This window comes from Thalassophryne amazonica, chromosome 15, assembly GCF_902500255.1.
Source record: "Thalassophryne amazonica chromosome 15, fThaAma1.1, whole genome shotgun sequence".
Lineage (NCBI taxonomy): Eukaryota > Metazoa > Chordata > Actinopteri > Batrachoidiformes > Batrachoididae > Thalassophryne > Thalassophryne amazonica.
The window spans coordinates 62982595-63009134 of record NC_047117.1 but is presented as its reverse complement, the minus strand read 5'-3'; the positions used below and the strand labels follow the sequence as shown (position 1 = coordinate 63009134).

Genomic DNA, 26540 nt, shown 5'->3' with positions numbered 1-26540 from the left:
GGGTTCCAGTAAATATAGTTATCTCAACAAATGAGAGGGTGGATATGGCTAGGCTAGTCAAAAAAACTGTAAAGACATCAGTATCAATCTTTCCAAAGCAGAGGGCAAGTGTATTGTCAGGAGGGAAATGAACTTACAACAGCAAAAATGCTGGGGGCAGGAGACTATGGTCCCACCGAATAATGAAGGCTGAAGAAGGAGCCATGCATGGGTGTGGGGTGATTATTTGAAGAATGACCCACGTTTTCATCTTAACACGTATCCACTATGAAGGTGCCACTATGTGCCTCTCTGTACCCTGCATGTGCCGCGTAGCAGCCTCTAGTGAGCCACGACCGACCTGTCATTAGAGCCTCGAATGGCTCGCATCAGCCACACTAAGCCATGTAGTGCCATGATAGCGCCATATTGGCGCACGTTTAGGCATGAGTTTGGTCCAAACCTCCAGCCATCCCACACCTGGTCCCTTCAAAGTGTGGGTTTTCAATTCACAGATTCACAGCAGCATTTAAAGATGTCCCTTCTTTTTTTTTCTTTTTTTTAACGCAGTCCAAAAATAGACACTCCATCACAGTTCCGCAGTTGTGCGCCAGGCTGCAGTCCACCTGTAATGCACCAGACCAGCTAGACCCGAACCACGGGTTCCTGGAGAGGCGCCTCTGTGCTCCTTGCTGGCTCCGCGGCTCTCTGGCTTTTTTTTGTTTTGTTTTTTTTTGCGGCTTTAAACACACAAAACTTTATGTTTGTCCGTTTATTTCTGCTTTAAGCACAACCATTTTTACAACGTGATTCCACTTTTGACTTTGTGTTCGTCTGTTTATTTCTGCAAAAGCGCTCTTTTGCGCGCGGTGCCGTTCTCATACAGAATGAGGTGGCCGTTTTATTATATACACCTGTGGATCATTTCAATATATATATATTTCTTTATTTCTTCCGCAGCTTACAAGTCACCATGATACAACTTTTAACTTTGTGTTATGTCTTCAAAATCGCTCTTTTGCGCGCTCTCCACATGTGCTACTGCACAGCTCTTAGCTGCTCCACTGGAGTTATTATCTTCCATGGCTTTAAACACACATCCACTTTCACGCAGTCACCCAAATTTTAACTTTGTGTTCGTCCAATATTGACTGAAATATCACTCTTTTGTGAGCTGGCGTTCTGCCTAAATGCTCGTTTGAAGCGTGATGAGGAGTCACTACTGCCTCAGTGCATCAGTGTGCACACACAGCGGAGCTCATGTGATACATTAATTCCAGAAGTGATTACAGGTATTTTCGGCATCCAAGGTTTGACAGAAAATGATTAATCCGCTACAAAATAATTATTTTATATAGAGTCCAGCGCACAGAGCAGGTGGAATTTGGTGCGCAAAGAGGAGACCCGCTCCAAAAATAGCCTCTTGGGTCCTGCCTCAGTGCGCACACACAGTGATCCATTAACAAGATATTAAATCAACATACTTTTACATACAACAGACATCAACATACAGACATACTTTTATAGCAAGGAACTGTTTTATCAAGCTATAAAAAAAACATTAAAAATAATTCCCTTAAGCTGCTCAAAATACATTCCACATGGAGCAGGAAAGAGAGGAAGAAAGTGTCCAGATGAAACAGTCCTCTGTGATGCCAGAAGTGATTAGAAGTGTTTTCACCATCCAAGGTTTGGCAGAAAATGATTAATCCACTACAAAATATATAGAGTCCAGCGCACAGAGCAGGTGCAATTGTGTGCGCAAGAGGAGGAGCCGCTCCAAAAATAGCCTCTGAGGTCCTGCGAAGGTGCCAGGCGCACGGATAATGGACTTTTTGCAAACTCGTAAGCACCACGCAAATGCCTCTAAGCCGTCGCAGTAACTTGAACACAAACTGCGCCACGCTGATGTTGCTAAATTTTGAACATCTTGAAATTAGCGCCACGCTCAGAGAGGAGCCTCGTTAACTGAAGATAATGCCTCTAAGAGCCACTCTGAACCACTATAATGCCACGATAGCTCACGAAACAAAAAAACAGGGTGCGTGGCTCCTTCTTCACTCCTTCACTCGGTGGGACCGAGGCTTAAGGGTAGGCATTTATTTTCAGTAGCTAGTAGAGTGACAGATTCAGTAAATAGCTGTAGAAGAAACAGGAGGAAAAGAAAGGATGAAGTCACTATTGCTAGACTGAGAATTAGTTATACTTTCTTTAACAGTGCTCTCTTCCTCCTAGGAAAGCACCAGGATGGACTATGTTTGGAATGTCCACAGCCAGAAACAGTGCAGCATGTCCTCATGTATTGTAACAAATATTCCAGAGAAAGGCAAGAGCTTCTCTCAGAATTTAGAATTATAGGCCTGAAAGAAGTTTCTGTAGATGTATTTTAGACATAGGGTCAAGTAGGAGGGGGAAGTGTTGGCTTTTTAAATACTTGAAATATACTGAACTCAATGAGAGGATTTAGTACTGCTATAACAGACTGATGCAGACGGTGGCACTGATGCAACAATAAGTATGCCGGCTGCCGTTAACCGGCACAGAAGAAGAGAGGTGCGCTTAATTTATTCACTGGGGCAGATTTTGAGAAAGCCCGTATTTCCAAAATGCCACAAAAAAAAATAAAAGTACTTAATTTACTCATCTGTGATCAGACAGTCTGAAAAACAGCAAAGTCGTGCACGTTCGTGGCAAGCTAGATTCTTGTGAACCTGGCTTGCAGTGCTTAACCTTACTTTGCTAGCCCAGAATCTCTTAACATTGTTAATAGCACACACCAAAAATGATCAATGGATCGCTTGATTATGTTTAAGTACACTTGCACATAAAAAGGAAAGACAACACTGGATTTGCCTACCTGAATCATTCATGTTCCCATCAGTCTTCTCAACTGAAGCTATTCACGTGATTGATGGGCAAGGAATACTTTTTTCTGTCTTGCTTTCTGCGTCTTGGTGTGACCATGTCAGGGAGTTATTCTTATGCGTAATTTACCAGGTCATGTTTGGAGTAGACTACAGAATATATTATACTTTCAAAACAAAAATAAGAACTCCACTGTCTGTCTTTCCATTTATTTTTGTCCCATTGTGAGCTTCAGCTAAGAAAGAAATAGCTCGCCGCCCACATCCAAATTCTTAGAACACATCAGATAACCTTCCGCAATGATTGCAGGGTCTTTCTGCTTTCATCATGACAGATGAATGGACTACTTGCGGAGTGACATGAAGACATGCATCAGAGGCACAAAAAGGAGCGGTGAGCAGCCATTATGCTTACCAACACAGACCCCGCATGTGCATATGACACCCTCCTCCCCAAAAAAAACTGATTTGCATGATTCACGAGTGCCTCACTTTCAGGATGACTGACATAGACAGGGGAAAGAACACAACAAATACTAACAAAGGACGCACAGAGAAGACAATAACAATTAACACACGAACATGGACAAACAGACAGACCCATGATGTGGACAACGGCCAAACCACAACAGCAGTAAAAGTGCATAAACCCTTATCGTTCACTAAGAAAAAGCAATTATATGCCACAAATTTTTGTGGTGGTCAAGATGATCAATATTCATAGGTGTGATTGGCAAAGGCCGGAAAAGCCGGATTTCTGGATTTATCTGGAAAAATCACACTCCCGCTATTTTAAGTAGTAGTGGGCAATATGGCAAAAAATAACATCAACATAGTTTTTTCCCATACTGATCAATAAAATGGAAAAAAATATCATGATGTATAATTTGATAATACTGCCAATTGAAGAGTATTCTTGATTTACTAAAACCTGAAGAAACTATTCAAATGGTTCATTAAATTTTATTTAGCGAAGCACTACATAAATATTATTGATTACTTGTTGTTGTTGATGATGATGTTGTAGCTGACAAGATAAACATCCATGTCAATCCCATGAAAAGATTTGAAATAAATAAAAACATACAATAAAAAAAATGCAAATTATGTGGTTTCATAACAGGCAAATGTCTATTTTTGATTTGAAAGAACAGAACTGCAGCAGAGTTGCAGTTTTCTATGAGTTTGTTGTAGATATGTGGTGCATAAAAAACTAACAATATTACAGCAGTGCATCTTTAGGGATTTTTCTTGTGTAAGGTCAGGGCAAGCGGTGTGCCTGTTTCTCCTTTTGTTATCATGCTATAAGTTTAAGTAATAGTGTTGTTCTGAGGGGATAGCATATTAAGTGTTGAGTGTTGACAGGTTGACGAGTATAAGATTAGAAATAGCAGAGGTGATGAGGAACGTCATCAGTGCATATGCCCCACAGGTAGGTGGTGAAATTAAGTAGAAAGAAGATTTCTGGAGTGAGACAGATGATGTGGCAGAGAGTATACTCAAGGATGAAACAGTGGTGATGTGAGCAGATTTTAATATTGGTGAAGGCAACTGTGATGATGTGGAGGAGATGGGTGGATATGGTTTCAAGAAGGAAAACTGTGGAAGGGCAAACAGTGGTAGAATATCAAAAAAGGATGAAATACTGTGGTGAATATTTGTTCTAATGAGAAGGAGGAGCACAGAGTGATGTATAAAAGCAAAGGAAGGTGCACACAGTTGGACTACAGTTGTGGTCGTTAGTTTGCATACGTACACTCATCATGGAGATGAATGTCCTGGTAATTTACAAATACAATAACAACATCTATAAACCCAGAGAATATATTCACGAGAGTTTTAGGCACTAGAGTTTAATGCTGTTGTCCGTGGAGCCTGAACAGAGTGTCTGAATGCAATTGTCCTGTCGTGATCGTACTGAGATTACATCATCCTACCCATAATGCACTGCGGGCACAGCATGTGCTCATAAAACCTTAAAAATTAGCACATTACTTTAAACTAAAACATATATCTGATATTTTCACTTATAAACTTCAGACATGACAGTAATTTTAAATAACTTCTCCAAAATTAGTTTGGTTAAAATTTGAACCATAAGTTAAAAACGTATGCCTCTGGATGACTTAGGTGATATTGCCAGCATATCGGTATGGTGTTAAAGGAAATGATTTATTTATTTATTTATTTTTTTGGCCATTTCGCCTTTGTCTACAGAGGATAGAGATGCTTTTCATAGAAGCAGCTCTCTTCTGTTAGCAGAGAGTATAACTGTCCATCTGTTATAAAACGTTTAATAGGTAGGTGCTGAACTGATTTTAAATTTTAAAAATGCTTGTCGCTGTTCAGCTTTGTTTCCTTTGTTTATCGGTCTAAAAGTTACCGGACAAAAATTAATCGGAAGATAATTGGTCCGATAATGGTTTTTAAAGTATCTAAAAAGATAATCCGATAATGAAAACATTATCTTCGATAATTATCTGTTATCGGATTATCGGAAGTGTGCCCACCACTGCATGTCACCCACGTGAGCTCTGTTCCACGTGACGCATCATCCACAAGACACGCTGTGCACGGCCAGTTTGGAGACGCAAAAGCAGATGTGGACATGAATGAGACGACGTGAACTGCTTCTCATTCATGTCATTACATGACTGTATGACTGCGAACATGTGTCATTTATAGAGGAACAGAACGGCTCATATTTGTATTGCTCGCTGATAAATGCGGTGCTTTTATATGGTGTGTGATTTTAATTTTTTTTGTAATACTTCCATGTCCTTCCTGATATGAGGTAGATTCCCGCAGCTTCAAGGAACAGCTCTGTAGGTCAGTGGTAAGTTGCTTTTGGACGGCGCAGGTTCACGTCCAGTTGGTCAAATGATTTGTTTTGTTTTTTCCACATAAGCAGCGCAATGTGGTCCCACAGGTACCGGCTGTTTTTTAAATATTTCCTCCACATAAGATTAGTTCATATCATACAAATATAGGGCTCAGAACATGTAATGTGTAAAGTCTGTGATGCATGTACAGTCCGTGACATATTTTGTATGGCACCCTTTTTTGTATTTATCCAACTCTTTGTTTGAAATAGCTTGCTGAATGATTAAAATAAGCTAGACAGGGAAATATATTGTCTGGCTTGCATTTTAATGCCTAATAATGGCTCTATACTGATATATATATACTGTCATGTCAATATTATTCATGTTTGCCTTACAGATAACCCGCCCTAAACTTCTGCATCTAAACTCTATTCATTATCTTTGTAACCTTGCAGTTTTGCAGCTGCACTGATAAAACTCCCCTGTCTCTCCTCCACAGCTGAAACTCTGATAACATTCATTTTTAGCAAGAGTTTCATGGGAAAACTGAATAGTTTCATTTACTGGCAAAATGTACATGACTGTTTGCAACAGCCCCGCCCTTCTCTGAATGTACAAAAGCTCACCTTCAGAACTGCTGTGTGCACACACTTTTTCAACATCCTACTGTTCTGATTTTGACTTTGCGTGCGTGTTGGAGGCCTCAAATTAAAAGCCTGTTATTTAATCTGTCAATTTCTTGACTTTTCATTTCCACAAACAGCCTCAGACAGTCAAAAGTCCTTTTTTGCCTCCACAATACAATAGCATGTAATATATATACATATATATAGACATTAGAAATATACAGGAATGACACAGACACTACTAAATAAATATTAACTCTAGATGTAATGATGAAGATAACAGTAAATCAATATAACACTAGATGTGGTGATGGGATTAATCAAAACTTTTTTGCAGATAGCCATGGAAGGAAGTACTAAAAAGAAATCATCAGTCAAATGCACCCATTTGTACTGTGAGAGGATGAAACAAAACAGCAGGGCATATGAAGAAGCTAAGAAGGACAAATCAAGGAAGCAAAGAGACAGAGAGAAAATTAAAGATGATCCAAAGAAGAGAAAAGAGAACTCAAAGAAGAATATGAATACTTACTTACTCTGGGAAAAGTAACCTAGTTTAAATATATATTTTAACATATTCATATTGTTGAACAATGACATGGTAAACTTAGTGGTATTCAATGTCCTGTAAAATGACAACAAAAGTAGTTTATCCAACAAAATTTTGTACAAACAATCCCTCTACATCATGACCAACTTACATGAAAAAATTGGAACACAGTTTGATCCCTGAGCTTGACTGAGGAGGCAAAAGAGTAACCTATAACTACATGGACAAATACCTTGACCAATATACAATAGAATGGGAAACTGAAGCCAGAATTACACAGCATAATGTGAGGCTGGCAAGTACTACCAAAGTTTTCTGTTAGTTCTACAAATTAGTGACACAAATGTGAAACACTGTGGTGATGTATTTGGAAAAACCGTTCTGATCACTGTTCTGAAGTCTGTATCAAAAAGGAAGACATCACGAGCTGTGCTGAATGGAGCCTCAATACATCAGTAACTGATTCAAAACAAATACTACAAAACTTCCAGTTGACTTGGTGTTGAAACATTAAAATACAATTGAATGATCTAGGATTGCACCGTATTTATATTTCACTATTTAAAGGCTACAGTCAGCACAGGGTCTGTTACATGCACTAGCACATGCGTTGTTTGTAATAAGTCTCTCATCACTTTAAAGCAAGTGTATCCTATTTCAGCAGCTCTTTTAGTTGGTATGGCAAACATGCATGACTAAGTGGAAATTTCACCAACATGTTTCAGCAGTTTAGCGAAAAGCCTTGTAACAGACTTTCATTCTCACATTCTCACTAGACAGAGGAGAGCTACGGACTGAGGGGGGCGTTCATGTGGTGGTGAGCCAAACATGAACAAGTACATTTGAAAATGGCAAATGGACTGCATTTGTATTGTGGTTTTCCATCCAAAGCAGAAGATGAATGCTTCACATTCACACACACACACACACACACACACACACACACACACACACACACACACACACACACACACACACACACACACACACACACACCACACACGCACCGAGGTCAGCGTGCTGGCCACATAAAGTGCTCAACTGCACACAAGGAGCCACTTGGTGATCAAGGACCTTTCTAGTCTGATGGGGATTTGAACCAAGGACCCTCCCTCCATTCCTGACACCACTCCAGTTTTACATGAAGAAACACATGCAGCTTCTGGTGATCTACCAGCGGCGTACGAATCATAGCCAACTCTGCTTGACTCTGAGATCTGACGGGATCGGGCGTGCACAGAGCAGCATGGCCATAGACAATTATGTGATAATTTATCTTTTTTCTTCTTCTTGCCACATGTATTTCTAGACATTTCCTAACTTGGAGGTTTCTGCGCGCTGTGGTGATCACCACTTTCCGTGTCATAACCTGACCTGTGTAAACACCCCTGCTTCGCCTTCAAACGCACCGAAGGCTTGTGAGGAGATAAAAACAGAATAATGAGTTCACATGTAGCCAGAGCAGTGCTCCCTAATTAAAAACTCTCTTCAAGAATGAATTAAATATGTACAAAGACAACACATCTGAGTCTGGAGGGATGAGGGAGAAGGAAAAACTACTCTGTGGGAGTCCAGTGAAAAATCCGTGTCATGATTTAGTGATCAGTTAGCGTGATGCCGAACCATGTGGTGTTGTGACAGAATAGGTTATAATCTGGTGTTGTTTTCATTTCAGATGCGCTCTAATTTACATTAATTAGTAGATAAACAGTGGGACCAAAGTCAATGTGTGAACTGAGGGAGAAAGCCTGATTGAGAGGGAGATTGTAAAGTGAGAAAATCAGACAGAAACTGCTCTTGATCTGTTGAAGGTGGTGAATATAACAGCGTTAATTAAACCGCTCTGCCCTGAAGAAGATGTTACGCCTCCTTTGCAATCCCACTGTCTTCTATCTGCGTTATCTTCCATTCCCCATCTCCCTGGATGCCCATTCACTGTCACTCTCAAGTTTTCATTTTCTTTTTTCTCCCTCTCTACGTGGGATGAATCGTTCCACAGCTTGGTAATTGCAACAAAAGGGAATTTTTAAGTGAGCTTGAGCTACCATTTTTGATTTTTATGTATTTCTTACAGCTTAGAAACATCCAAACACAGCCAGTGGTAATGTGCACACTTTCTAACACATGCACAATAAGTTCTGGTCAAATATCTCTGCTGGGGAAAGCTATTAAGAAAGAGGATTTCAAAAATCAAGGCCCTCTGAATGAAACTGCTCCATGAGTGGTAACTGTATTTTGAGAAGTGGAAGGGATGTAATTTCTACTGCAATTAAGACACAAACTGTTTCAATAACTTGACTAAGATAGTCTTAAAAAGTGACATCCTGCAGTGTTTGGCAATTTCGGAGCATTCTGAGATTCCGCATCATCGGTTACATCAGCATTTAGTTTAGTCACATAAACATATCACACTATTACCATGGGGCAATCCTGAACTAACAAGACCTAAAACCTGTGTATCGTTAGGAATGTAAGAGCATTCTGGCCATAGATGGAATAGAAATAACATGTCAAGCCAAATACTCCTGATTTAGCCTCAGACTTTTTTTTTAATTTTTCTATCACCCAGTGGGGTGTGAGTGAGGGGGAAGTTTATGTGGTTGTTGGTCTCATTGCTCATTGCATTTTTGTAACAAAGTTGCAAAGAATCTGAAATATTCAACGAATAAGACCAAAATGTTTAGATTGCATCCATTAAAGGACCTGAATAATCAAAACCATATAGGAAGACTTCTCTGCATCTTCTGCTCGTTACCTGTGAAACAAAATAAGTTTTCAAGTCAAACATTCACACAACTCTGTGCACTATGTACACAGCTGGACTGAGCGTAGTTCAACTCTCTCAGATGATCTGAGGGGCTGTCATGGTGATCACAACACCAACTGCAGACAACATTTTTTAAACAATAAATTTGACAGAAAAAAAACGACAGTTCCCCAATGAGTACGTCTGAGAATATTCTTATTTTTCTGAGTTTGTTGAAGGCAGATTGGAACTGACTCAACAGAGTGTACTTTGCAATGTTTATTTTGCATGTATGATCTGTAAACTTGTGTGTATTTATGGATACACCATGGATCCCCATATTCTGCTCTAGAGGCTGGAAGTCATTTTTAGATTACTGGGAGTGCCCTTGCATGGTTCACATCATACCTGACCAGTCGTTCTCACTGTTTTGTACAATAAACACTACCTCTAACCTTAGTGACATGAAATTTTGGGGTTCCACAGGGTCTGTCTTAGGCCCCCTGCTTTTCTCTCCTCCCTTTATATACCACCCCTTGGGCACATATTGCGCTGTTTTGGGATTACCTTTCGTTGCTATGGTGATGATACTCAGTTATACATGCCGATAACTGTAATCTCATCCACATAAATCCTGAGAAGATTGCCTTGCATCAGTGAAAGCTGGATGTCTTGCAATTTCCTACTTTTAAACTCTGACAAGACTGAAATGATGGTTCTTGGTCTAGTGAGACATCAGCATCAATTACCTAATGCTTAGCCTAGGCTCACGTGTCATACATCACACTGACAAAGTGAGGAACCTTGGGGTAACTTTTTAATCCTACATTGTCTTTTGACCGAGGACTGTTTTCTTCCACCTGCGAAATATAGCGAAGATTCATCCCATCTCGTCTTGGCTGATGCTGAGAACCTGATTCATGCATTTGTTTCTTCTAGATTGGACTACTGCAATGTTCTATTTTCTGTTTTACCACAGTCCAGCATTAGGGGCCTCCAATTGGTTGAAAATTCTGCTGTCAGAGTTTTGACAGGAGCAAACATTCGACCACATTACACCATTTTAGCATCTCTTCACTGGCTTTCCAGTCCCAGTGAGATCAGAATTTAAGTTTCTGTTACTAACATATAAAATTATTCATAGACTCGCACCTCCCTACTTAGCTGACCTACTTAAACCCTATGTACCAGCCCGGGCTCTTGCGTCTCAGGGTGCAGGACTACTTTGTGTCCCTAGGGTGAATAAAAAGTCTGCGGGTCACAGAGCTTCTCTTATTGTGCACTTGCTTTGTGGAATGATCTCCCTGTGTCAATAAAACAGTCAGATTCTGTAGAGACTTTCAAGTCCAGACTTAAGAAGCACTTATTTTCCCTTTCGTCTGGCTAGCATACTGTCACAGGATGTTACTGTGCTTTCTACCCTTTTAAATTCATTTATAGTAAACAGAGCCGGCCAGGCCTCAAACTTTATCTAAAGTCTGTGACTTTTAGTAAAGCTTAGGGCTAGTGGCCGGTGATCACCTTAGTATTTCTTCTGGTTTTCTTGTTGCTTAATGCTGACACATTATACTGTATTGTTGTCTTTCTGCAGCCTGATTCTGTTTTTCTCTTTTGTTGAGGTGCGACTGTGGGTGTGGTCTTATGCAGGCTCCCGTCCTGTGCCCCAGCATGGAATCCCCAAATTTCCTGTATATTTGTTTTGTTAATTGTGTTGTTAGCATGGCCCAAGTAGAGAGTCACCACTTTGAGTCTGGTCTGCTTGAGGTTTCTTCCTCAAATCATCAGAGGGAGTTTTTCCCTTACCACTGTCACCTGTGTGCTTGCTCTAGGGGTTGGTAAGGTTAGACCTTACTTGTGTGAAGCACCTTGAGGCAACTTTGTTGTGATTTGGTGCATATACAAGTAAATGAGATAAACTGAAATTGAATTGGCTCACACACAGAAACTAGAGTGTTTTTATCATCTTTGCCCATCCATATAAAATTGTTCATTGTTGGTGTGTTATTGTTGTTTCAAACAGAAATTAAGGCAATACATAGTTGTTTATTTAAAAAGTAATTATAAGTTATTACTTCCACCAACCAACAGAGGAGGTGAAAGCTGTGATTGCTTCAGTCTGTCTACATCAGAGGTCTTAAACCGATTCCAGAAAGGGCAGAGGGTGCATGTTTTCTTTGCAACCGCCCACTTCATCAGATGATTCACTGATACCATCTGTGATAAGTGATGATTTTGATGGTGTCTCGCTAGGCGCGCTGACGAAGCTCATGACGTCTAGTAAAGCACAACCTGTTTATTTGATCCTATACCAACAAAACTGTTTAAGGACCTGTGGCCTATTCTTGGACCGACTGTGCTGGAAATTATAAATCTCTCATTAACTTCTGGATCTGTTCCTAAATGTTTCAAGTCTGCAGTGATTAAACCATTACTTAAGAAATCCAATCTCGACCCGTGTATTGAAGAATTATAGACCGATGTCAAATCTATCATTTTGTTCTAAAATCCTGGAAAAAGTGGTTTCGCGACAGCTCGTGGACTACCTCACTGAGAATAATCTTTTTGAGCCACGCAGTCTGCTTTTAGAAAATTTCACTCCACAGAGACAGCACTTACTAAAGTAGTGAATGACCTTTTGCGAGCAATGGACTCAGATACCACTACAGTCTTGGTGCTGCTGGATCTTAGTGCTGCATTTGATACTGTGGATCATCATATTTTACTCAATAGGCTGGAGAATCACTTTGGGATTACTGGAACTGCTCTTGCATGGTTGACGTCATACCTGTCCAGTCGTTCTTACTGTGTATTGTGTAATGGAACCTCCTCCGATCATGGGGACATGAAGTTTGGGGTTCCTCAGGGATCCGTTTGAGGCCCCCTGCTTTTTTCCCTTTATGTAGCACCCTCGGGAATATACTGCGGCGCTTTGGGATTCCCTTTCATTGCTATGCTGATGACATTCAATTGTACATGCCAATAACTGCTGGTAATCTCACTCACAAAAATCTTTGAAGATTGCCTTGCATCAAAAAGAAGTTGGATGTCTAGTAACTTCCTACTTTTAAATTCTGATAAGACTGAAGTTATGGTTCTTGGTCCAGCGAGGTATCGGCATCAATTTGATCAGCTAGCACTTAGCTTAGGTCCGTGTGTATACATCATACGGATAAAGTGAGGAACCTTGGAGTAACTTTTGATGCCTCACAACCCCAGACCACGTGTAACCACACCAGCCCAGGACCTCCACATCCAGCATGTTCACCTCCAAGATCGTCTGAGACCAGCCACTCGGACAGCTGCTGAAACAATCGGTTTGCATAACCAAAGAATTTCTGCACAAACTGTCAGAAACCGTCTCAGGGAAGCTCAACTGCATGCTCGTCGTCCTCATCGGGGTCTCGACCTGACTCCAGTTTGTCGTCGTAACCGACTTGAGTGGGCAAATGCTCACATTCGCTGGCGTTTGGCACGTAGGAGAGGTGTTCTCTTCACGGATGAATCCCGGTTCACACTGTTCAGGGCAGATGGCAGACAGCGTGTGTGGCGTCGTGTGGGTGAGCGGTTTTCTGATGTCAATGTTGTGGATCGAGTGGCCCATGGTGGCGGTGGGGTTATGGTATGGGCAGGCGTCTGTTATGGACGAAGAACACAGGTGCATTTTATTGATGGCATTTTGAATGCACAGAGATACCGTGACGAGATCCTGAGGCCCATTGTTGTGCCATACATCCAAGAACATCACCTCATGTTGCAGCAGGATAATGCACGGCCCCATGTTGCAAGGATCTGTACACAATTCTTGGAAGCTGAAAATGTCCCAGTTCTTGCATGGCCTGCATACTCACCGGACATGTCACCCACTGAGCATGTTTGGGATGCTCTGGACCGGCGTATACGACAGAGTGTACCAGTTCCTGCCAATATCCAGCAACTTCGCACAGCCATTGAAGAGGAGTGGACAAACATTCCGCAGGCCACAACTGACAACCTGGTCAACTCTATGCGAAGGAGATGTGTTGCACTGCATGAGGCAAATGGTGGTCACACAATATGACTGGTACCCCCCCCCCCCCCAATTAAACAAAACTGCACCTTTCAGAGTGGCCTTTTATTGTGAGCAGTCTAAGGCACACCTGTGCACTAATCATGGTGTCTAATCAGCATCTTGATATGGCACACCTGTGAGGTGGGATGGATTATCTCAGCAAAGGAGAAGTGCTCACTATCACAGATTTAGACTGCTTTGTGAACAATATTTGAGGGAAATGGTGATACTCTGTATGTGGAAAAAGTTTTAGATCTTTGAGTTCATCTCATACAAAATGGGAGCAAAACCAAAAGTGTTGCGTTTATATTTTTGTTGAGTGATATATAAGTAGAAGAGTGAGGAAAGCCACCAAGACACCCAGACGTTATAGGCTTCTGTGGCTGTGATTGGAGAAATTGTGCATAGTGCATGTTTTGCATTTTGTATCCCCAGTTATACAGCTTCATGTGAAGTGGCACAGAGGAGAGTTTTATTAAAAAGAAGACCTGAAAGTTCATCTACAATTTGCCAGAAGGTACATCTGAGATGCAAGCCTAGATTTAATGTTTTGATGAAAGAAAAATCTTTTCTTCTTTTTTTTTTAAAATACGTTTATCTGCTTTGTTGATTTTAGCCATTTCACGGTCCTAGTATAAGACAGTGATTGTAGCGCAGTGGTAAAGTTTCCCTCTGGTAATCAGAACATGCGGGATAGAATCCCGTGGTATTGTTGTTTTGTTTTTTAACCAAGGTTGTTTAACCACGGGGTTCTGTATTGTGTCCCCTTTTATGTATTATTTATAACAACCCAGTGATATTCCCTAATTATAGAGCTGGTTTTTATTTTATTTTCCTTCACATCAGCGGCACGATGTGGTGCACCTCATCCCATGGAACACAGTGCGAGCAGCTGCTCGAAAGACACTGGGAGGTGATGGTCTAGTGGTCTAGTGGTTAAAGCGTTGGGCTTGAGACCACAGGATCCTCGGTTCAAATCCTAACCTGACCGGAAAATCAAGGTCAATCAAGGCAAGGTCTTTAATCCCCTAGTTGCTCCCAGTGTGCAGTGAGCAGCAGCCTGGCATTGGGGTGAATGTGAGGCATTATTTGTAAAGTGCTTTGAGCGTCTGATGCAGATGGAAAAGTGCTATATAAATGCAGCCCATTTTACACCGTCGCACGCACGAACCGTTGCACTGGGATCATGCACACCGGCCCTTCGGCGCAATGTTTTGTGGTTCACTCATACGAGCTGTTTCGCCATGAGTCACCATGAGTTGTAATTATTCGCACTATGTGTGAAGGGGCCTGGACTACTGATGTAGGTATGAGACAAAAAAAAAAAAAAAATAAAAAACTTAAAAAATTAAAGTGCCCAAACTGTTGATTTTAATATTTTCATATCCAAGTATCAACAGAGAGGAAAAAAATGACACCATAATTATTAAAATATGGTGTCATTTTTAAGGAAGTTCCGATTAAAATAAAAACCATTTGTTTTCTCCTTTGTATTTACAATAAATTAAGCTAATTATTGTGACCCAATATTATGACTGTTACATACATATGTCTGTATCTCCTATGTTTTTTGAGATTTTTACATGAAACTTTCAGACAGTTTAAACTGAACAGAATACTACATAGTCAAGCCAAAACATATTTTTATATTCATTGGTTTCTTAATTAACAAAATATTAACCTAATACTAGTAAGGCTATAAATTATTTGGTAAGAATGTATACTAATTATCTCATGGAAGAAATGCACATTTTCAATAGAATTAATTACATACAGAGTGATGTGCAAAGATCACTGAAAGCATGCACTTCCACATGGCATATGTCTCCCATGCCACGTGTTTTGACTGAGCATGTCCATTCAGTTTGGCGCTATATACATGTGCTCTGATGTCACTGTTTATCTCCATAGAAACTACCCAAACAATCTTTCATACAGACTGTTTAGGGACATTACAGTGTTGTGGTGGAAATTACGGCAACAGTGTGGGACAACTACAGTTTGTTTAAAAAAAATCACAACAGTTGTATGACATTGAATACCCCAATTATGTTTTGATTATTTTACTGATATTTTATTCAGAGATATTTTAAAACATTAGAAAAAATGTTTCTTTACCATTCATTTTTATCATTGAAAATCAAAAGTCTGGGTGTGGAACAAGCACAAAACTGCAATATTTGCATATAATGATGCTGAAAAAAGGTGAAAAAGTCATCATAGACTACTAGAACAAATTTCTTAACACACTTTCATTGTAAAGATAACTATAAAAGTGTGAAATTTCCCCTTTTTTCTGTTTTTCATACAATATGATCAAAGGACATAATAAGTGTCCGTAGTCTAAGAATCACCCATATGTGTTGGGCATCTCTGTTTATTTAATCCCTTTCTACAGCACACTCAGCACAGCACAGCCACAGCACACTCAGCAAAACACATGCTTAGGCTGAGGCTGTGTGTATGACCAGGCATATTCAAATTTCCAGCCCTGTATATGTGTTGGACATCTCTGTTTCTTCAGCTACTTTATGTTCTCAACTGTTAAGCACCTGACTGTCCTGTACAACCCAGTTTGCCTTCCTGTCTGAATACATTCATGTTATGTTTGTAAAATTGCAATGTAAAAACAGTGAAATACACCACGACCTCAATTTTGATTCATTGATATTTACATTTACTGTTGCCCACCTTTTATGTGTAATTTTGTTATAAATTTGATTGCAAAACAAAGTCTGCATGAAGGACTTCAAATGTGTTTGTCTTTTAACCAAGTATTTCCACTTAGTTTGGGGAGTCCACCTCTTATAGTTCTGCTGGACAAACTTTAGCCCATTAACTATTATATTTCTAAGACATTAGCATTACAAAAACAAATGTTGGGCAATTGTTTTGATTAAAATGATTGGCATTTGGCTTGTGTCTAAAACAGGTTAACCCGGGGAGTGCCGGGTACCCCAGCTAGTTTAATATAATTTAATATTAGATACCATTATTGATATTAGAAATACAATATATTAGAAAGTAATGTCAATGAACTGTCAATAAAGACCTTTTATTTGTGCTTTAACAGAGACTGATTCCAAACTGGTTGATTTAATGTGGACAATAACTGAAAAGTGCAGAATGTTTGATGAATTTTGTGAATATCAGCTTGTCAGACCTGGAAGACGGAACTTAATTGATAATTGTAATGCATGGAAATGCTGCACTAAACTGTCAGTTGCATTATAATCTGATCAAACTCAGCCTCTTACCTTTTGCACTGCAAAATGAGCATTTGGGAGTTTTGTGATTTGCCAACTGGAATTCACACTTTCTCCATAAAAGTATAAATCCTCTGTTCAAAGAAGTTTTAACAGTGTGAGTCTGCAGAGCCAAATAAGGTTAATTTAAATGTCTCAGATTATGTGATTAAAATGTTACAAAATCAAAGAATTGATTCACATTCTGAAGACTTCAGCATGTAAAAGACACTGAGTTGGTGCTCACTTAATAAATAATCTAAATTTCAGTAGCTGTGTGCAACAACACAGTGTTTAGACATTAGTACACATTACCAATCAAAAGTCTATTTCAAAACTTTTTGGGGAAAAAAATTCACTCATGTTTTTAAGTCCTGGCCCATTTAGAAGAGATGTTTTGGTTTCCCCAGGAAGCAGTGTAGTTCAATAGGGAAAACAAAAGAAAGAGCACAGAAATTACAGTATTAAAATCCCTCTTGTGTGGGTGGGAAATCAAAAATTCATGACTGTGTATAAGAAGTGACAGGTGGTTGGCACTACCTGAGTCTGGGCTCCAGTCACATCAGATAATAGAGCTTGCTGAGGATGCGCTGCTGCAGCTGCTCCCAGGAGAACACTCCGTCCTCGTGCATGAGAAAAGGAGGTCCAAAACTGACATGCAAACAGACAGGTGTAAAGTCATTGTCTACGCTTACTGTTTGAGAAACCATGTGTGGAGACAGAACGAACAAGGTATCATACCTACATGGACGACTCATAATTTCAGTGTGGTTTAAGTTAGACCTTTACGATAACTCCAAATCATTATCACAAGTATTTCAAATTTTACCTCAAGTACAATCATGTAGAGTCTGTGCATGTGTGTGTGTTGTGTGGCCCGTCATAGTTCTCTATCTATTAAAGGTGAGAGTTTTTTGTTAAATGAAGGAATGCGTACTAACTGTTGATGACCATTATTGAACATTTTAAAGTAAGTATTAATTCTTCAATTTATGTCAAAATTTGATGCAATGAATTTAATTGGACAGTATGTACTAAGAACACAGTCTACTGCAATAGAGGGTGAGGAAGAAATGCCAACAAACAATGGATACAGCTAGTAAATGCAGGTGAACAGAGATCCTGTTGGGATATTTGAGGTAAACGTTTTGCTGGATATGTGCTGGACAGCTCTGGTGTGTCAGATGTCAACACTAATGTTACAGTTACAAAAGTTTTACTCAGTTTGCAGAAAAAAAGTCAGTGGGAGACTAACCATTTACACAGTCAACAGTAAACTTTGAACCTTCCTTCATGTTGTCTGTAAAATGTAAGAGAAATCACCGTGTTTGCCATAGAATCAGCCAAAAACAAGCAACAAATGTAGCAGTAACTACTTTATAATAACTTGATTTAAACACAAAGGGATGGCACCTTTAATGAAAAATGGATTCATATGCTATAACACTTATCACAAACTGAAGTGCAATGTGCTCACTCAGCTATGCCTATTTCTATTAATATAGCATCCATTTCATATCAGATTCATAATGGTCTGTAAATTCCCATTGTTATTTTTTTCTCAGCAGTCACATTTCTCACCTTTATGATCAAAATATCAGGCAATAAGGAGACTTGACCACTTTTTTACATGTGCTCCTCCACGGGGGCTTTTACTTCTTGAAGCTACAAATTTGTTGTTTTAGAAAAGGTTGGTGACCACAGTTTTAAGTCCGATGTCATGACATGTCACTTACTGTCAATATGAGGTATCAAACCATTAGGCACACATGGGTCCTTTTTTTAAGGTTTTGGTGTATACATCAGAATGTGCTCAATGTCAATGTTCAGCTAAGAGCAAGAGAATCAAACTTAAAAAGGACATAATATGAAAAGAGATGAATAACAGTTTGTGAATTCATCAGTCTTCAAACTGATAAGTTCCGTTTCTCAGCTTGCAGCGCACCTCACAGATTGTTGGCCTGATCCTGCCGTGGTTACAGAGCAGGAGGAGGACTTTAGTGGAGCTGCCCTGGTTCAGGTATTCAGTGGACACGGTCCTGATGGTAACCTGTGACCATCTGAGCCAGTTGTGGTGGTACAGGGAGAGGAGGGGAGGCTGTGGTGATATCCTGTACACAGCAGAAGAAGACAAAGCAGTGTTATAAAGGTGCAGCTGTTTTGATTCGCAGGTAGAAAACAAAACCCAATTATGCAGGCAGTCAACGGGAGGTAGGTGATAACAGGCGATTTATGAATCCAAACAATTGAGAACAGTCCAACAAACAACGTGAGTATGACAGGGGAAAAATGTAGAGTGAAAAAACAAAACACCTGACAGAGTCCAAACACGCAGGAAAACAATGACGGTAACAGAATGATCAAACCTAATAAACTGGGCAAAGCTACACGCGGGAGGAAAGATAATCAGCATACTTACAAAACGGAATCACAGGAGGAAACAAAGAGAAGAAACTGGCAACTAACAAGGAAATGGTGCAGGCTTAAATACACAGAGGAAACCAATGAACAAACGAGCAACGAGCAAAATTAGGGGAGACCGGGTTGAAAAAACACGTGCTGAAATGACATTCGACTCAAATTCAACAGAAACCCGGGGTGTGTAAAGTCAAAAACATCATGATAATAATAATCTCAGTAAAAGTGAACCAAAAAATACCAAACCAAGGAAACAACAGCAGAAAACTAACAAGGAACTCAAAAGTCAACAAAGTACAAACAGGGAAACATAAGATAAACCGAGGAACGCATGATAAAGACATAAGTAACAAAAAACACAGAGAAACAGACAGGGGACAGACCACAAGGATGACAACCATGGATGACTGACATAGACAGGGGAGAGAACACAACAAATACTAACAAAGGATGCACACAGAAGACAATAACAATTAACACACGAACATAGACAGACGACCCACAATGCGGACAACGGCCAACCACTACAGCAGTAAAAGTGCATAAATCCTAACCGTTCACTAAGAAAAAGCAATTACATGCCACAAATTTTTGAGTGTACTGGAGACAATTTTAAGAGACATGATGCTTGCAAATGTTTCCATTATGATCCAAAAAAGCATCAAGTAAGAGAGGTGTTTAAAGATGATCAACATTCAAAGGTGTGATTGGCAAAGGACAAATAAAGCAAGAAAATATGAGGCACACCTACCATGACGCAGCGACCCGCCCGGCCACACACACACACACACACACACACACACACACACACACACACACACACACACACACACACACACACACACACACACACACACACACACAGTATTATTACTTAAATACATTTAATAAAATACAGTGCAAACCGTGCACACTGACTTGACTCTATGTCATCTATCAATAGTATTGGGGCAGGTTCATCAAGGAGGCTGCAAGACCTCATTTACAACATTCTTTTGGCGATTGTTGCAAGGAAAGGGGTTTGAGATAACATTGATGTGGGTTCCAGTAAATATAGTTATCTCAACAAATGAGAGGGTGGATATGGCTAGGCTAGTCAAAAAAACTGTAAAGACATCAGTATCAATCTTTCCAAAGCAGAGGGCAAGTGTATTGTCAGGAGGGAAATGAACTTACAACAGCAAAAATGCTGGGGGCAGGAGACTATGGTCCCACCGAATAATGAAGGCTGAAGAAGGAGCCATGCATGGGTGTGGGGTGATTATTTGAAGAATGACCCACGTTTTCATCTTAACACGTATCCACTATGAAGGTGCCACTATGTGCCTCTCTGTACCCTGCATGTGCCGCGTAGCAGCCTCTAGTGAGCCACGACCGACCTGTCATTAGAGCCTCGAATGGCTCGCATCAGCCACACTAAGCCATGTAGTGCCATGATAGCGCCATATTGGCGCACGTTTAGGCATGAGTTTGGTCCAAACCTCCAGCCATCCCACACCTGGTCCCTTCAAAGTGTGGGTTTTCAATTCACAGATTCACAGCAGCATTTAAAGATGTCCCTTCTTTTTTTTTCTTTTTTTTAACGCAGTCCAAAAATAGACACTCCATCACAGTTCCGCAGTTGTGCGCCAGGCTGCAGTCCACCTGTAATGCACCAGACCAGCTAGACCCGAACCACGGGTTCCTGGAGAGGCGCCTCTGTGCTCCTTGCTGGCTCCGCGGCTCTCTGGCTTTTTTTTTGTTTTGTTTTTTTTGCGGCTTTAAACACACAAAACTTTATGTTTGTCCGTTTATTTCTGCTTTAAGCACAACCATTTTTACAACGTGATTCCACTTTTGACTTTGTGTTCGTCTGTTTATTTCTGCAAAAGCGCTCTTTTGCGCGCGGTGCCGTTCTCATACAGAATGAGGTGGCCGTTTTATTATATACACCTGTGGATCATTTTCAATATATATATATTTCTTTATTTCTTCCGCAGCTTACAAGTCACCATGATACAACTTTTAACTTTGTGTTATGTCTTCAAAATCGCTCTTTTGCGCGCTCTCCACATGTGCTACTGCACAGCTCTTAGCTGCTCCACTGGAGTTATTATCTTCCATGGCTTTAAACACACATCCACTTTCACGCAGTCACCCAAATTTTAACTTTGTGTTCGTCCAATATTGACTGAAATATCACTCTTTTGTGAGCTGGCGTTCTGCCTAAATGCTCGTTTGAAGCGTGATGAGGAGTCACTACTGCCTCAGTGCATCAGTGTGCACACACAGCGGAGCTCATGTGATACATTAATTCCAGAAGTGATTACAGGTATTTTCGGCATCCAAGGTTTGACAGAAAATGATTAATCCGCTACAAAATAATTATTTTATATAGAGTCCAGCGCACAGAGCAGGTGGAATTTGGTGCGCAAAGAGGAGACCCGCTCCAAAAATAGCCTCTTGGGTCCTGCCTCAGTGCGCACACACAGTGATCCATTAACAAGATATTAAATCAACATACTTTTACATACAACAGACATCAACATACAGACATACTTTTATAGCAAGGAACTGTTTTATCAAGCTATAAAAAAAACATTAAAAATAATTCCCTTAAGCTGCTCAAAATACATTCCACATGGAGCAGGAAAGAGAGGAAGAAAGTGTCCAGATGAAACAGTCCTCTGTGATGCCAGAAGTGATTAGAAGTGTTTTCACCATCCAAGGTTTGGCAGAAAATGATTAATCCACTACAAAATATATAGAGTCCAGCGCACAGAGCAGGTGCAATTGTGTGCGCAAGAGGAGGAGCCGCTCCAAAAATAGCCTCTGAGGTCCTGCGAAGGTGCCAGGCGCACGGATAATGGACTTTTTGCAAACTCGTAAGCACCACGCAAATGCCTCTAAGCCGTCGCAGTAACTTGAACACAAACTGCGCCACGCTGATGTTGCTAAATTTTGAACATCTTGAAATTAGCGCCACGCTCAGAGAGGAGCCTCGTTAACTGAAGATAATGCCTCTAAGAGCCACTCTGAACCACTATAATGCCACGATAGCTCACGAAACAAAAAAAACAGGGTGCGTGGCTCCTTCTTCACTCCTTCACTCGGTGGGACCGAGGCTTAAGGGTAGGCATTTATTTTCAGTAGCTAGTAGAGTGACAGATTCAGTAAATAGCTGTAGAAGAAACAGGAGGAAAAGAAAGGATGAAGTCACTATTGCTAGACTGAGAATTAGTTATACTTTCTTTAACAGTGCTCTCTTCCTCCTAGGAAAGCACCAGGATGGACTATGTTTGGAATGTCCACAGCCAGAAACAGTGCAGCATGTCCTCATGTATTGTAACAAATATTCCAGAGAAAGGCAAGAGCTTCTCTCAGAATTTAGAATTATAGGCCTGAAAGAAGTTTCTGTAGATGTATTTTAGACATAGGGTCAAGTAGGAGGGGGAAGTGTTGGCTTTTTAAATACTTGAAATATACTGAACTCAATGAGAGGATTTAGTACTGCTATAACAGACTGATGCAGACGGTGGCACTGATGCAACAATAAGTATGCCGGCTGCCGTTAACCGGCACAGAAGAAGAGAGGTGCGCTTAATTTATTCACTGGGGCAGATTTTGAGAAAGCCCGTATTTCCAAAATGCCACAAAAAAAAATAAAAGTACTTAATTTACTCATCTGTGATCAGACAGTCTGAAAAACAGCAAAGTCGTGCACGTTCGTGGCAAGCTAGATTCTTGTGAACCTGGCTTGCAGTGCTTAACCTTACTTTGCTAGCCCAGAATCTCTTAACATTGTTAATAGCACCACACCAAAAATGATCAATGGATCGCTTGATTATGTTTAAGTACACTTGCACATAAAAAGGAAAGACAACACTGGATTTGCCTACCTGAATCATTCATGTTCCCATCAGTCTTCTCAACTGAAGCTATTCACGTGATTGATGGGCAAGGAATACTTTTTTCTGTCTTGCTTTCTGCGTCTTGGTGTGACCATGTCAGGGAGTTATTCTTATGCGTAATTTACCAGGTCATGTTTGGAGTAGACTACAGAATATATTATACTTTCAAAACAAAAATAAGAACTCCACTGTCTGTCTTTCCATTTATTTTGTCCCATTGTGAGCTTCAGCTAAGAAAGAAATAGCTCGCCGCCCACATCCAAAATTCTTAGAACACATCAGATAACCTTCCGCAATGATTGCAGGGTCTTTCTGCTTTCATCATGACAGATGAATGGACTACTTGCGGAGTGACATGAAGACATGCATCAGAGGCACAAAAAGGAGCGGTGAGCAGCCATTATGCTTACCAACACAGACCCCGCATGTGCATATGACACCCTCCTCCCCAAAAAAACTGATTTGCATGATTCACGAGTGCCTCACTTTCAGGATGACTGACATAGACAGGGGAAAGAACACAACAAATACTAACAAAGGACGCACAGAGAAGACAATAACAATTAACACACGAACATGGACAAACAGACAGACCCATGATGTGGACAACGGCCAAACCACAACAGCAGTAAAAGTGCATAAACCCTTATCGTTCACTAAGAAAAAGCAATTATATGCCACAAATTTTTGTGGTGGTCCAAGATGATCAATATTCATAGGTGTGATTGGCAAAGGCCGGAAAAGCCGGATTTCTGGATTTATCTGGAAAAATCACACTCCCGCTATTTTAAGTAGTAGTGGGCAATATGGCAAAAAATAACATCAACATAGTTTTTTCCCATACTGATCAATAAAATGGAAAAAAATATCATGATGTATAATTTGATAATACTGCCAATTGAAGAGTATTCTTGATTTACTAAAACCTGAAGAAACTATTCAAATGGTTCATTAAATTTTATTTAGCGAAGCACTACATAAATATTATTGATTACTTGTTGTTGTTGATGATGATGTTGTAGCTGACAAGATAAACATCCATGTCAATCCCATGAAAAGATTTGAAATAAATAAAAACATACAATAAAAAAAATGCAAATTATGTGGTTTCATAACAGGCAAATGTCTATTTTTGATTTGAAAGAACAGAACTGCAGCAGAGTTGCAGTTTTCTATGAGTTTGTTGTAGATATGTGGTGCATAAAAACTAACAATATTACAGCAGTGCATCTTTAGGGATTTTTCTTGTGTAAGGTCAGGGCAAGCGGTGTGCCTGTTTCTCCTTTTGTTATCATGCTATAAGTTTAAGTAATAGTGTTGTTCTGAGGGGATAGCATATTAAGTGTTGAGTGTTTGACAGGTTGACGAGTATAAGATTAGAAATAGCAGAGGTGATGAGGAACGTCATCAGTGCATATGCCCCACAGGTAGGTGGTGAAATTAAGTAGAAAGAAGATTTCTGGAGTGAGACAGATGATGTGGCAGAGAGTATACTCAAGGATGAAACAGTGGTGATGTGAGCAGATTTTAATATTGGTGAAGGCAACTGTGATGATGTGGAGGAGATGGGTGGATATGGTTTCAAGAAGAAAACTGTGGAAGGGCAAACAGTGGTAGAATATCAAAAAAGGATGAAAATACTGTGGTGAATATTTGTTCTAATGAGAAGGAGGAGCACAGAGTGATGTATAAAAGCAAAGGAAGGTGCACACAGTTGGACTACAGTTGTGGTCGTTAGTTTGCATACGTACACTCATCATGGAGATGAATGTCCTGGTAATTTACAAATACAATAACAACATCTATAAACCCAGAGAATATATTCACGAGAGTTTTAGGCACTAGAGTTTAATGCTGTTGTCCGTGGAGCCTGAACAGAGTGTCTGAAATGCAATTGTCCTGTCGTGATCGTACTGAGATTACATCATCCTACCCATAATGCACTGCTGGGCACAGCATGTGCTCATAAAACCTTAAAAATTAGCACATTACTTTAAAACTAAAACATATATCTGATATTTTCACTTTATAAAACTTCAGACATGACAGTAATTTTAAATAACTTCTCCAAAATTAGTTTGGTTAAAATTTGAACCATAAGTTAAAAACGTATGCCTCTGGATGACTTAGGTGATATTGCCAGCATATCGGTATGGTGTTAAAGGAAATGATTTATTTATTTATTTATTTTTTTGGCCATTTCGCCTTTGTCTACAGAGGATAGAGATGCTTTTCATAGAAGCAGCTCTCTTCTGTTAGCAGAGAGTATAACTGTCCATCTGTTATAAAACGTTTAATAGGTAGGTGCTGAACTGATTTTAAATTTTAAAAATGCTTGTCGCTGTTCAGCTTTGTTTCCTTTGTTTATCGGTCTAAAAGTTACCGGACAAAAATTAATCGGAAGATAATTGGTCCGATAATGGTTTTTAAAGTTATCTAAAAAGATAATCCGATAATGAAAACATTATCTTCGATAATTATCTGTTATCGGATTATCGGAAGTGTGCCCACCACTGCATGTCACCCACGTGAGCTCTGTTCCACGTGACGCATCATCCACAAGACACGCGTGCACGGCCAGTTGGAGACGCAAAAGCAGATGTGGACATGAATGAGACGAGTGAACTGCTTCTCATTCATGTCATTACATGACTGTATGACTGCGAACATGTGTCATTTATAGAGGAACAGAACGGCTCATATTTGTATTGCTCGCTTGATAAATGCGGTGCTTTTATATGGTGTGTGATTTTAATTTTTTTGTAATACTTCCATGTCCTTCCTGATATGAGGTAGATTCCCGCAGCTTTCAAGGAACAGCTCTGTAGGTCAGTGGTAAAGTTGCTTTTGGACGGCGCAGGTTCACGTCCAGTTGGTCAAATGATTTGTTTTGTTTTTTCCACATAAGCAGCGCAATGTGGTCCCACAGGTACCGGCTGTTTTTTAATATTTCCTCCACATAAGATTAGTTCATATCATACAAATATAGGGCTCAGAACATGTAATGTGTAAAGTCTGTGATGCATGTACAGTCCGTGACATATTTTGTATGGCACCCTTTTTTGTATTTATCCAACTTCTTTGTTTGAAATAGCTTGCTGAATGATTAAAATAAGCTAGACAGGGAAATATATTGTCTGGCTTGCATTTTTAATGCCTAATAATGGCTCTATACTGATAATATATATACTGTCATGTCAATATTATTCATGTTTGCCTTACAGATAACCCGCCTAAAACTTCTGCATCTAAACTCTATTCATTATCTTTGTAACCTTGCAGTTTTGCAGCTGCACTGATAAAACTCCCTGTCTCTCCTCCACAGCTGAAACTCTGATAACATTCATTT

General features: G+C 40.0%; 1 protein-coding gene and 2 long non-coding RNA genes across 3 annotated transcripts in view; 2 read left to right on the top strand and 1 right to left on the bottom strand.

The window, feature by feature from the left end:
* Positions 1–26540, bottom strand: part of usp43a (ubiquitin specific peptidase 43a) — a 388273-nt gene that overhangs the window by 123675 nt on the left and 238058 nt on the right. The gene's annotated exons all lie outside the window — the stretch shown is intronic.
* On the top strand, positions 66–2573 carry LOC117525803. The gene is made up of 2 exons (XR_004565150.1): positions 66–169; positions 2070–2573. It is a non-coding gene; the product is annotated as an uncharacterized LOC117525803 (long non-coding RNA).
* LOC117525802 lies at positions 20406–23270 on the top strand. The gene is made up of 2 exons (XR_004565149.1): positions 20406–20509; positions 22412–23270. It is a non-coding gene; the product is annotated as an uncharacterized LOC117525802 (long non-coding RNA).